Source organism: Sinohyriopsis cumingii, chromosome 17 (genome assembly GCF_028554795.1).
Source record: "Sinohyriopsis cumingii isolate HCF-2022 chromosome 17, ASM2855479v2, whole genome shotgun sequence".
Classification (NCBI taxonomy): domain Eukaryota; kingdom Metazoa; phylum Mollusca; class Bivalvia; order Unionida; family Unionidae; genus Sinohyriopsis; species Sinohyriopsis cumingii.
The window spans coordinates 110,172,648-110,186,049 of record NC_142977.1 but is presented as its reverse complement, the minus strand read 5'-3'; positions in this window follow the sequence as shown (position 1 = coordinate 110,186,049).

Genomic DNA, 13,402 nt, shown 5'->3' with positions numbered 1-13,402 from the left:
AACACCCTTTCACCAGACTTCAAGCGAGAAAGGCCAAGAAAAAAAGAACCGTTCGAGACTTAGACGTTTTCGATTATTGAGACCCAGAGAAAAAATGATGCACCGAGAATCTTGCGCTTGTTCCAAGACGGAACTGGACCTGTTTGCCATGCCCCCCCCCCCCACGATGATGACGATGCAAGAATCCCAATGGGTGGAATTTCACCCCGTCTCCTCACTGACCGATTCCGCTCCCATCGAGTTTGAAATCAAAGTACAGCCCGAAGATTACATCGATCTGAATAGCAGTTACTTGTACCTGAAAGTCAAAATTCTAGATAAGACTGGAGGTCCTATAGACGATGAAGCAGTAGCTCCCGTCAACAATTTCATGCATTCCTTGTTCAGTGGAGTGGACTTGTACTTGAATAACAAACTGGTCAGTAGCAGCATGGATACTTACCCTTATCGTGCCTACCTGGAAAATCTCTTGACGTACGGAATAGATGCCAAGAACACTCATCTCAATGCCTGTGTGGTATGGGAAGCTGACGAACCTACCAAGTTTGAAAATTTGGAAACTGATGAAAAGAAAGACAACAATGATGGATTTCTAGAACGAAGAAAGAGAATCACGGGAGTCGACACAAGTTTAGAACTGATGGATCGTTTGCATTTGGACATGTGGTTGCAAGAAAAGTATTTGCTGAGCGGGGTGGATGTCCGCCTGAGACTGAATCGTAGCAGTGCCGCTTTCCATTTATTGGCTGATAGTGACGGTTACAAAACCAAAATCCTAGAAGCCAGACTCTACGTACGCCGTGTGGAAGTGTTACCTAAAGTGGGAAACGACATCAGTCAGACGTTGAGCAGAACGACCGCCAAGTATCCCATACGACGCGTGGAAGTGAAAACCTTCACCATTCCCAAGGGACAGCGATCCATGATCGAAGATCATCTGTTCCAAGGACAGCTACCGAAACGTTTGATCGTTGGTATCGTCGAGAATACAGCCTTCAACGGAGATTTGGGTAAAAATCCTTTCTACTTTCAACACTTTGGCGTGTCCAAGATCGAAGTCAGTCGCGATGGCAAGACCTTGTGTACCAGACCTTTTGAACCTGACTTTGCCAAGAAGAATTACTTGAGTTCGTACTTGTCCCTGTACGAAGCCACGGGTCAGTTAGGAACCAACACCAGTCACGGCATTACGTACGAAGATTACGCAGGAGGCTACGCTTTGTGGGCTTTCGATTTCACTCCAGACCAAGGCAGCGACGAGGGACATTTCCACCCTATAAAATCTGGCCAGATTCGTGTGGAAATTCAATTTGCAAACCGAATCCCTGATGAAACGGTGAACGTCCTCCTGTATGCAGAATTCGATAATGAGATAGAAATCAACAGTTTGAGAGAAGTCATCCTAGATTACTAGAAACCATGGAAGACTGTTATCCCTCTTTACCTAGTGGAGAAACTTTAGACATGAAATGTGAGGAGACTGTGGAAGAAGAAGTGATCATGATGAAGTCAAGATGGCCAGAACAAGAAGCCCATTTAGTCTCCTGTTTTGCCAAACACTTGGTCGAAAAAATGACGGAATTGATCAAGAAAAATTGTTATGGATGTCAAAACGATCATCCCAGTCAAATTCAACACGATAAATGCCTGATGTTAAGTCAAGAAGAAAAATTGGACGAATATCTGGACGAAGCTTGGAGTCTCATCTCGAACAACGACGTGTTGCACCAGTGGTATAAAGACTTGCGTGAACATTCTTGTCCACCATTAACCACTCAAGAGATCCATCGTATCGAAGCTCTCCTGAATCAGAGGAAACAGAACGAATAACCGTTTATTCGTCAGACATTTTCAAGCAAAAAGTCAGGATCGAAATGACGACTTATTATTACCTGTGAAGAAGAAGAAAACACACACACAAATCAATGGATACATGGGAACTTTATTACCTTTTGAACCACAGTTCGTATACGGCTTCTTGGAATCCTGTCGTCTGTGCTAAAGATGAACTCCCTCATCGCAAACCTAAAGACCATCAAGCTTACGTGATCAACACGGACGAAAGTCATCTCCCAGGAACCCACTGGGTAGCCGTCTACTTTCCTCAAGAAGGATGTGTGGAATATTTCGATTCGTACGGATTACCCTTTTTGGAAGACGATATCATCGACTTTATGAGAAGAAATGCTCAGACCACCCGATTCAATAACGTGAAATTACAAGGCACAGATTCCTTGGTGTGTGGACAGTACTGTGTGTATTTTCTGCATCATCGCAGCCTGGGCTATTCCTTAGAACATTTAGTGACTCATTTTGATCCTCGTTCTTCTACTAGAAACGATGTGAAAGTAGATCGATGGTTTTGTGACCATTATGCTTATCTTTTATCTCAAGCTAGGAAACGTAGTGTCCATCAATGGCCTAATGATTTCCAAAAGTGGAAATCACAATTTCATTCACAACGTTGTCAGCCCTGTTTAAAGTAGATTGCAAAATTAAGAAAAAAGATGTTAGTGATTTGAAAAAAAATGTTTGATGTTATAGTGTTGGATTACTGTTAAAAATGTTAGAGTTGTTGTTTAGTGTTAAGTGATTTTTGAATAAAAAATGTTGTGTTTTGAAAAAAATGCCTTTGTCTTTTGTTTAGCTATAAGAATGTTGGATTGATGCTCTTTCATTTCTTACTATCCCTCTCATGACACTCACTGAACGTTGCGGCTCGAAAACCGTGTGGGGGATGTTTTCCTTCACGTCCGCGCTTTCACTTCAAGAACCGGGGTTGTTTCCAGTCTAACCATCCATTGTCGACTCATCCTCCTAAGAAGATGTGCTCCAAACTAGCTAAGCTCAACGAAGCATACGTGAATTTGCATAGGGTCAGACACAGTCTGATACCAAAGCCAGAAGAAATAGAGAATGTGAGAATGTTAAAAGTCACTGAAGACCTGATAGAAGAGCTCTTCAGAGAAGAAATGAACAGGGAGAAAGAAGAATGGACAGAGAAGTACAGACTTCAGAGACAGCAGCAACATCAGCAACAACAGCAACAACAACAACAGCAGCAGCAACCTGAAGCTGACAGAGGCTTTATCGATTGTCGTATCGACACCAAAGAGTTCTTCTTCTCTTGCCGAAGAAGCAGATCTATCGCCAGAAAGTCTATCCTCAGAGGACATCGCATTCTTAGAAACTAAAAAAAGAATGCCATAGCAAACAAGAAAAAAAAACAGCCCTTTTCAGGGCTACCCAATACTCTAGAAAAGAAATAACTATTAATTTGCCAATGTGTGTAGGTAGAGTAGTGTGAATATAAACACTAACTCTTTTTTTAAAAAATGTGAGGGTATGTGTTTGTGTGTTTGTAAGTGCTAAAGTAAGTTGGTGTGAATAGTAGATTAAAATAATGTTTTTTTGGTGTTTGAGTTGTATATTTGGGGTTAGATTGGATTGCTTTGCGTATGTGGATAGTCTATTGAAGTGATTTATAAAAAAAAATTTAAAATAGTGATGGGTAGCATAAAAAGTGAGTGAGCGTTTCTTTTAGGTCCGCGCGTTGTTGCTTTTGGTCATGATGTAGGTAAGATCAATTTTATGTTTTTAGGGGGATGTTTTCCTTCACGTCCGCGCTTTCACTATAAATTGAAACTCGTTCGGCAGTCCAACTACCCTTGTTGATTGATCAACACCAAAAATGAACACGAGACTGACGAAACTGTTGGAACTTCATGTGCATCTGGAATATGCCAGGCGCATATTAAATGAACTGGCCGCGGAAGCCATTGTGGAGGAGGGAAGGATAAGAGAGGAGGAGGAAAGAAGAAACAAAGAAGAAGAGGAGAGAAGATATAAAGAAGAAGAAGAAGAAAGAAGATACAAAAAGGAGGAGAGAAGAAACAAAGAAGAGGAGGAGGAGGTGGAAAAGGAGAGAAGAAAAAATTTCAGAATCCCAGAAACCGAAAATTGGGATTCTGAAGCCACATATCCTGCCTCTGCTCTCTCCCCCAGAAAGGTAAAAAGTAACTGGGGGACAACATGTGTATGCGGCGCCAGGCCTGGAAGGTGCCACCATTAACCAGGTGTCCATGAAGTTCCACAAAAACAGCCCTTTTCAGGGCTACCCAGTACTCTAGAAAAGAAATAACTATCGATTTGCCAATGTGTGTATGTAGAGTAGTGTGAATATAAACACTAACTCTTTATTAATAGTGAGAATGTATGTGTTTGTGTTTGTGTTTGTAACTGTTAACGTAGGTTGGTGTAAATAGTAGATTATGGGTTTCTTTATTGTTTATTTTGTGTGTTTGTGTTTGTGTTTGTAACTACTCACGTAAGTTTGTGTAAATAGTAGATTATGGGTTTGTTTATTGTTTATTAGCGTATGTGAAGAGTATAGTTTTGGTTTTATTATATGAAATGAGAAAGTAGGGGATGTTTTCCTTCACGCCCACGCGTTGTTTGGTCATGATCTAGGTAAGATCAATTTTATGTTTTTGGGGGATGTTTTCCTTCACGTCCGCGCTTTTCGTATAAGAACCCACAGTATTCGTCGTTCAAACCATTCTACGGAATAAGATACAAGATGGAAGTGTCGGCGTTGTTTAATGACTTAAGAAATGTTTACTTTTGGATGATGGATGGAGAGTATACTATTGAAAGGATAGAAAGAGAATGGAGGTTGAGAAAAAGTCTTGACTATGTCAATGAACTACAATTAGCGAGGAAGATGATAGAGGAGATGATAGAGGAAGAAGTTAAGAGATTGAGAGGATTGATTCAACCAGAGTATGTAAGAGTAGGGACTATAAAAGAGTCTATGGACAAGGTAAAAGCAGTGAGATGCTATTTAGAAGAGCTAGAGAAATGGTCAGAGTGGAAGTTCGTGAAAAGGGGCATTGAACAACTAAAGAAAGCGGAAGAAAAGATGAAAAAGATAATAGAGGAAGAAGTGCAGAAAATTAAGGACAGGTGGGCAAAAGATAGAAAAGAACAAGAGAATAGAAAGAAAAAAGAAGAATATGAGAGACTGAACAATAACTGGATAAAAATCCAACAGAAGTTCCGAGCCATGGGGCACCCGGACTGGATACCGGAAAATGAAAAGAAGAAGAAAAAAAGAATTTGGGGAAAGATTAGGGGCTGGATGAGTAAATGGAGGAAATAGAAGAAAGCCAAAGGCCCTTTTCAGGGCCAGCCATATTTCTCGAAAAGAGATACCCTTTCCATTGCCTACCCCATTTTTAAATTTAAATTTAAATTTAAATTTAAAAAAATTAAAAAAAATTAAAAATCCCATGTTCAATTCCCCTTGAGGCTAGAGTGGCCCAGGGTTTTTTCTCCATGTTCAATTCCCCTTGAGGCTAGAGTAGCCCAAGACTATTTCCCATGTTAAATTCCCCTTGAGGCTAGAGTGGCCCACGATTTTTCTCCATGTTAATTTTCCATTGAGGCTAGAGTGGCCCAGGGGTCTCTGTAATGATAATTCCCATTGAGGCTAGGGTGACCCCATTCACTACTGCTCTAGCTCCGGAAATTAGCATAGACTTAACATTTCTCTCGCCATTGTCGACTATATTTTTCGAAAAATTATAATAAGTTTGCTAGAACGGAGCTAAGTATGGTTCAAATTTGTAAGTTATGGAGCAATTAAATAATCCTCAGCGAGATTGAAATTGCTCCACATAAAGACATTTGGAGATATATGTACCAGTGTAAAACTGCCGGCGACGGATCTGTCTTAGGCTCCTACCTGTAGAGAACAATATGCTATATTCTAATTGAAGTAGCTATGCAACAGTTTTATCCAGTTATGTTTTTATCATATGCCTAGCAGTCCTTACAGTCAAATTGCTTTTAATGCGAAAGTACTGGCCAAATTAATAAGTTTATTAAAATGTTTAGATGTCTCTGATTGTCGTGTAACCTTAAGAATTACGTAATCCTGGTGCCAATAGAAATTACTTATAAATTAGTTTTATAATTACTTAACATACTGACTGCTCCGGTGGCCTAAGTGACTTAGAGCGTCGGCTTCGGATACGGGAGGTCACGGGTTCCAGCTATATAGCTTTGTAATTGTGAGGACTTGGTAATTCTTGCTTTAACATCTAGCACTTTCAAGTTGTATTATGTTGTGTCCAGTTGGGATGAATCATTTCTTTCAAATTATTAAATTCAAGTAATTATTTTCTCCGGAAATGCAAAAGTGCTCTGGTCAAACCCTTGACTATCGACATTCACTGCAATTTATACTGAATTCAATCCTGAAATGATATTAATGTGATTGAACAAATGACTGTTGACACGTAAAAACTTAATAATTTATAACAGACATGTCATCGCCTTCAGTCTTGGATTTCTTAGGGATTTGTACTGAGTTTTATTCAGGATATTACATTATTAGGACTTGTGTCAGTAATTCTTGGATTGTTTTGGGATTTAATAAATAAATAAGAAAGACAATTCTTCTCATTTTCACTTTGTATTCAAGGGACTAAACTTTCACTCTTTTTTGTTACTTTTTTAAGAGCATAGTCTGGTAACAATGTGTAAAATTAAATTTTAACTAGCATTTATGTAGGTTCAGAAGAGTTTAAATAACAACAATACGCCAAAATATTATTTTTCGAAATTTGTTGATTTAAATTTAAAATAGCAAGGCCCGCAGACACGTAATTAATGCTAGTTCATTTAAAAAACAGGAATTATCGTCATTGTACTAGACACTAGGGGATAAATAGCAACAGTGTTGCAAGTGGCTGACCTGAATACGCGCTACTGTCGGTAGGTAGGTAGAATGTAGTTGATAGTTGAAGAGTTTTCACAAATCTAAGGGCGGGGAAAAAAGCAACACCAAAACGCACCCTGTTCTAGGAGTCACGGTACTAATTTAGTCCCCATAGTAAACCTATGCAAACCCCATGATCTTCAAAGTTCAATAACTTACAGTTTTTGAGTACTCATGATCAAACCTATATTTATCAGTATAGATAAAACCTGGATGTCAGCTTCCGTGTAGAGGAAATGATATGAGCCGCGGCATTTTCTGGACCTGCATTTGTTTGAAACATGTGCTTTCAATTCTGCAGCAAAGAGTCAGGTGCTAATTTTAGTAATGAGTGATCCAAACTCAAAAATGTTAAAAGTCTGATATTCCATCAATAAAAAAACTTCTCTATTTTTTCACTTACAACTAGGATAACATCTCAAAAGGTTCTTTTTCCTACAACATAACTTACATTATTAACCAATACTGGTCAGCCTAACCCATATAAATACTTTATTTTAGGCAGGCTGGTTCCCATTTTTCCATACTATTAGTACGTGTGTCCTCTATCGACAGTCTAAACTCAGAGAAGATAGGTCGAACATTGGTAAATTTGTTTCTGAATGCATGTTTTGGTTTTAGAATTCAGAGTTAAACATAGGTAGGCTTATACAGTGCAATGACACTCACGTTATTCTTTAAAAAGTCACGTGTTTGTTGCCTTTCTGAGAAGAAAAAAGAAACGGTAGACCTAATGTTGTTTATTTTCCGTGACACACTGCGGTGCCAAAATAAGGATAAAGCTAGGATACATGAATTGTCCAAGCTCGTCAACTCAAGATTTTACTTCATCAAACGATTTACTGATAGAAAAAAATCATCGTTATACAATTTTTAGTTTGTAAGTTTTTGGGGAAAAAAATGATATGACAAACGAAACAGCTCACCTATTTATGGTAACTACTGATCACTGATCGATTGTACAGGTTTTACCCGGTTTCAGCCGGCTGACATAGGCTCAATCCTATTCAAACGCATGTTCTATCCGTCTCAAATCAGTTCATTCCTATTATCCTAGCTCAAAACCAGTTCATACCGTTTTATTACCAGCCATGTTTATCGTTGAAGGCTCGATTGGACAGGTTTCATGCCGAGCGGTTTTAACCGCTTCAGACCGTCTAAATCTGGTTCCAACCGGTTCCATTCGGCCAAAAACAGTTCATTCTGCATCAAACCAGTTCGAACCCGTATGTTATAAGCTGATTTTTATGGCTTAAAACTCCATTGGACAGATTCTAAAAATTGTTACATCTTTCAAACCGGTTCAATCCAGTACATAGAAGTTCCATCCGCTTTAAAGAAGTTTACATCTCTCTAACCTGTTTCAAAACCAGTTCAAACTGATTTTTTTCAAGTCTATTTTATGGTTGAAGTCTCAATTGGTCTGGCTTTAACTGCTTTTATTCACTTCAAACCGGATCAATCCGGTTCAAAATGTTTCTAACTTTATCAATAAAGCTCAAAACCTCTTAATCCTGGTTCAAATACAGTTAAGTTCGGTTTATTTGAATCTGGTGTTATGTCTTAAGACACATTTGATAGATTTTAACCGGTTTCAGCCTGTTTAAACCGGTCATCCCGGTTTCAATCAGTTATAATAGGTGTATTACAAGCCGATTGTGTGGCTGATGTCTCGTTTGGACAGGTTTTGACGGACTCAAACTGGTTCAATCCGTTTCAAAGCAGTTCAAACCTTTTTATCCTGGTTCAACCGAGTTCAAATCGGTTTAATACAAGCAGATTTTATTTCTTAAGTCTCCATTGGAAAATGTTTTAGCTGGTTTTAACCGACTGAAACCGGTTCAGTCTTGTTCGAACAGTCTTGTTTATCCTGGCTCAAACCAGTGACAACACGTTTATTCCAGGCTGATTGTAAGGCTTAAGACTCAATTGAACCATCTGATTCAAACATATTACAAGCATTTCAGTCCATTTCATAACATTATCCTGGTACAAAACCAGTTCAAACCGGTTTATTACAACGTGATTTTATGAGTTAAGACCCGATTGGGCACGTTTTAAACGACTTTAACAAATTTTAACCGGTACAGACCAGCTCAATCTGGCTGAAACGGGTTCCATCATTTTCAAACCAGTGTAAACCTGTTTATCCTGGTTCAAAACCTGTTCAATCCGGTTTATTACAAGCCGATTGTATGGCTTAATACCCAATATGACAGGTTTTAACTGGTCATAACCAGTTCAAACCGACTCAATCGGCTCATACCAGCTACGTCCGTTGCAAACCAGTTCAAACATGTTCATCCTGTTTCACAACTAGTTCCAACCTCTTTATTACAAGCCGCGCTTATGGCTTAACACTAAATTGGAGAGGTTTCAACCAGTTTAACCAGATCAAACCAGTTCAATCAGGTTCAAATCGGTTTCATCCAGTTCATGCCAGCTCAATCCGGCTAATTCGTCTTCAATACTAGATTGGACAGGATTTTACCAGTTTTAGATGGTTCAAACCACTTCAATCCAGTTGACACCGATTCCCTCCGGTGCAAGCCAGTTCGAAATGGTTTCATCTGGTTTATTAAAAGCTGATTTTATGGCTTAAGTCTCAATTGGACAGGTTTTGTCTTGCCTTAACCGGTTCAAATCGGTTCCATTTAATTCAAAATAGTTTAACATGGATTAATCCAGTTCCAACCTGTTGAATACAAACCGGTTTTATGGCTTAAGACTAAATTCGACAGGTTTCAGCCGGTTTTAACCAATTCTGTCCGGATCAAACCGGTTCAAGCCAGTTCATACAACTTTCGCCTTCATCAAAGCATACAAACCAACTTATTAAAATCCGATTTTAATTTTTAAGAATGGATTGCACTGGTTTTAAGAGGTATTATCCGATTCAGTACAATCCGATTTTACTGCTGAATACTGGACAGGGTTTAACCGATTTTAGCCGGTTCCAGCCTCTTCAGTCCGGTCCAAACCTTTTCCATCCGTTTCAATCCAGTTTGTTAAAATCCGACATGGCTTAAGACTCAGTTGGACAGGTTTTAATCAGTTTTAATCGTTTCTAACCCCTTCAATCCATTCCATATATGCTCCATCCAGATCAAGCCAGGTCAGACCAATCTACCCTGGTTCAACCAGTTCAAACAGGACTACTATAAGCAGACTTTTTAGCTGAAGACTCGAATGGACAGGTTATGACCGGTTTAAGCCGGCTCAAACCAATTTGAACCGGTTCCAAGCTGTTTAAACTAGTTTATCTTAAATAAAACCATTTCAAACCAGTTTATTACAAGCCGATTTTGAGGCCTAATCATTTGTTTGTACTGGCTTTAACTGGTTAATTCCGGTTCAAATCAGTTTAATGCAATCACATTTTATGGCTCAAAACTGGATTAAACAGTTGTTAACCAGATTTTATCCAGTTCAAACCATATCAACCCGGTTTAAACCTTTTCCATTCGGTTCAAACCAGATTCTCCAGGATGAAACCAGTTCTAACCGGTGTATTACAAGCCAATATTATGACTTAAAACTTGATTGGGCATGTTTTAACCGCTTTTATCAAATTCAACCGGATTATAAACGGTTGTTAAAGCTTCCTTCTGGTTCAAACCAGTTCAAACATGTTTATCCTGGTTGAAACTGGTTCACTCACGAATTACTACAAGCAGATTTTATGGCTTTATACTCGATTGGACAGGTAAACCCGGTTATTACCGCTTCGAAACTAGTTGAAGCGGGTACGAACCGTATTGAGTCTTAAGCCTTACACTGCCCCTAGAATAAACAGCTTAAAATCAATTTCTCCTGGTTCAAACCACTTCAAACCGGATTATTACCAGTCGATTTTGTGATGTAAAACTCATTTTAACAAGTTTTAACCGGTTCAAACTGGTTCAATCCTATTTTTTGGTTATGGCCAGGATATCATGGATCAAACATGTTCAAACCGGTTTATTACAAGCCGATTTCGTCTCTTAAGACTCCTTTGGAAAGGTTTTAACCGGTTTTATCCAATTCAAGCCAGTTGAAACCGGTTCAAATAGCTTCCATCCAGTTCATGTCAGTTCAAACCTGTTTATCCTGGATGAAACTAATTAAAACCGGATAATTACAGACCGACTAAATGGCTTATGATTCGAATTGACAAACTGTAACCGGTTGTCACAGGTTAAGGTTTGCTGAATCCGATTCGAACAGGATCCATCCGGCTTAAACAGTTTATCATGGATCAAAAGATATCAAACTCGAGTTTTTAAAAGCATCTTTTATTGCTTAAGACTCGATTGGACAAGTTTTATTGGTTTTAACTGTTTCAGACCGGTTCAATCCGGTTTGAGCTGCGTGCATCAAGTTTCAACCAGGTTATTCTGGATCAAGCCAATTTAAACTCCTTAAGATAAATCCGATTATAGAATAAGACTCAATTGGACGGATTTTTACATGTTTTATCTGGTTCAGACCGGCTCAGTCTGATTTCATTTAGTTCGAGCCAGTTCAAACCGGTGTATCCTGGGTCAAAGCAGCTGAAACCGGTTTATTACAAGCAGATTTTATGGTTTAAGTCTCATTTGAACAGGTTTCAACTGGTTTTAACCGCTTCAAACTGATTCAATTGGTTTCAAATCGGTCCCATCTAGATCAAACCAGTTCAAGCCGATTTTTGGGCCTAAGACTCGATTGAACAGATTCTAACAAGGTCAAACCGGTTCAATCCGGCTTGAATCGGTTCCATCCTTTGGAAACCAATTTATCCTGGGTACACACCAGTTCAAAACGGTATATTATAAGCCGATTTTATGGTTTAAGACTCGTTTAAACAGGTTTACACCTGTTCAGTCCAGTTGAATCTGATTCGAGCTTTCCGATTCCATCCCGTTCAAACCAGTTTATAATGGATCAAACCAGTTCAAACCGGTTTATTACCTTTTATCTTGGATTCAACCATTTTAAACCGGTTTGTTTGTCTAAGGTCTCAATTGAACAGGATTTTACCGGTTTTAACGGGTTTAAACCGGTTCAATACGTTCAGACCGGTTCCATTGGTTCCAAAACAGCTCAAACCGGTTTATCATGGTACAAGGAATGTTATGGCTTCAGACTCGATTTGACAGGTTTCGACCGGTCTAAGCAAGCTCACGCCAGTTCAGTCCAGTTCAAAAACCTGCCTGATCCGGTTCAAGCCAGTTCAATCAGGTTTATTCTGGATCAAACCAGATGAATCTGGTTTATTTCAAACTGTTATTATGGCTTTAGACTCGACTGGACGTATTTTAACCGGTCTAAACAAGTTCACGCCACTTCGATTCGGTTCAAACCTATCCAATCGTTTCAACCTAGTTCTAGTCGGTTTATCCTGTATAAACCATTTCAAACCGGGTTATTACAAGCCAATTTTAATTATTCAGATTCTGTTGGACAGGTTCTCCTGGGTCAAACTGCTTCAAACCGCTTTAATACGAGCCTATTGTATGGCCTAAGGCGCGATTGGGCAGGTTTTAACAGGTTAAATCAAGTTCAAGCCAGTTGAAACTTGTTTTCCCTGGATGAAACCTATTCAAACCGATTTATCAGAGGAAGACTGTATGGCTTAAGATTCGATTGGACGGGTTTTTACAGGTTTTATACATTTGAATCCGGTTAAAACCGGTGCCATCCGATTCAACGCATTTCAAATCGGTTCATCCTGGAAGAAGCCAGTTTTTAACTGGTTTATTACAAGCCGATGCCTCAAGACTCGCTTGAACCGGTTTTGTTGTTCATTTCATGCCGGTTCCATCCGGTTATCATGGATCAAACCAGTTCAAACCGAATTATTACAAACCAATTTTGTAGCTTAAGACTAGATTGAAATGTTTTGACCGGTTTTCTCCTACTTAGTATGGTTCAATCCGGTTCCAATCGGTTACATCCGGTTCAAACCAGCTTATCCTGGATCAAACCATTTAAACCAGCTTATTGCAAGGAATATTTATGTATTTAATCTCGATTCAAAAGGACTTTAACTGGTTAAATTTGGTTCGAATCGGTTCCAGCCTGTTCATACCAGTTCAAACCGGTTTATCCTGGATAAAACCAGTTTAAACCGGTTTATCACATGCCGAATTTATGGCTTGAGACTCGATTCGACAAGCTTTAACCGGTTTAAACAGCTTGAAACCGGTTCGAACCGGTTAAATTCGGTGAAAACTAGTTTATTCTGGACCAAGTGGTTCAAACCGCTTGTTTAGAAGGCTATTACTAATAAGAAGGCGATTTTAAGTTTTATGGCCTAATACTCGATTGGTCAGATTTCAACCGGTTTTATAATGTTCGTACCAACTCAATCGGGTTCAGACCTGTTCCATCCGGTTCAGATCAGTGCAAGTTTGTTCTCCTGGTTCAAACCAGTTCAGACCGGTTTTTTACAAGACGGGTTTATGACTTAAGAGTCAGTTAGACAGGTTTCAACCGGTTATATCCTGTTCAAACCGGTCTATCCTTGATCAAACCAGTTCAAACCGGTTTATTAGAAGCCAATTGTATGGCTTAAGACTCAATTGCACTCATTTGAAGAGGCTTTATTATGTTCATACTGATTCAATCCGTTTCCGATCGGTTCCATCCGGTTCA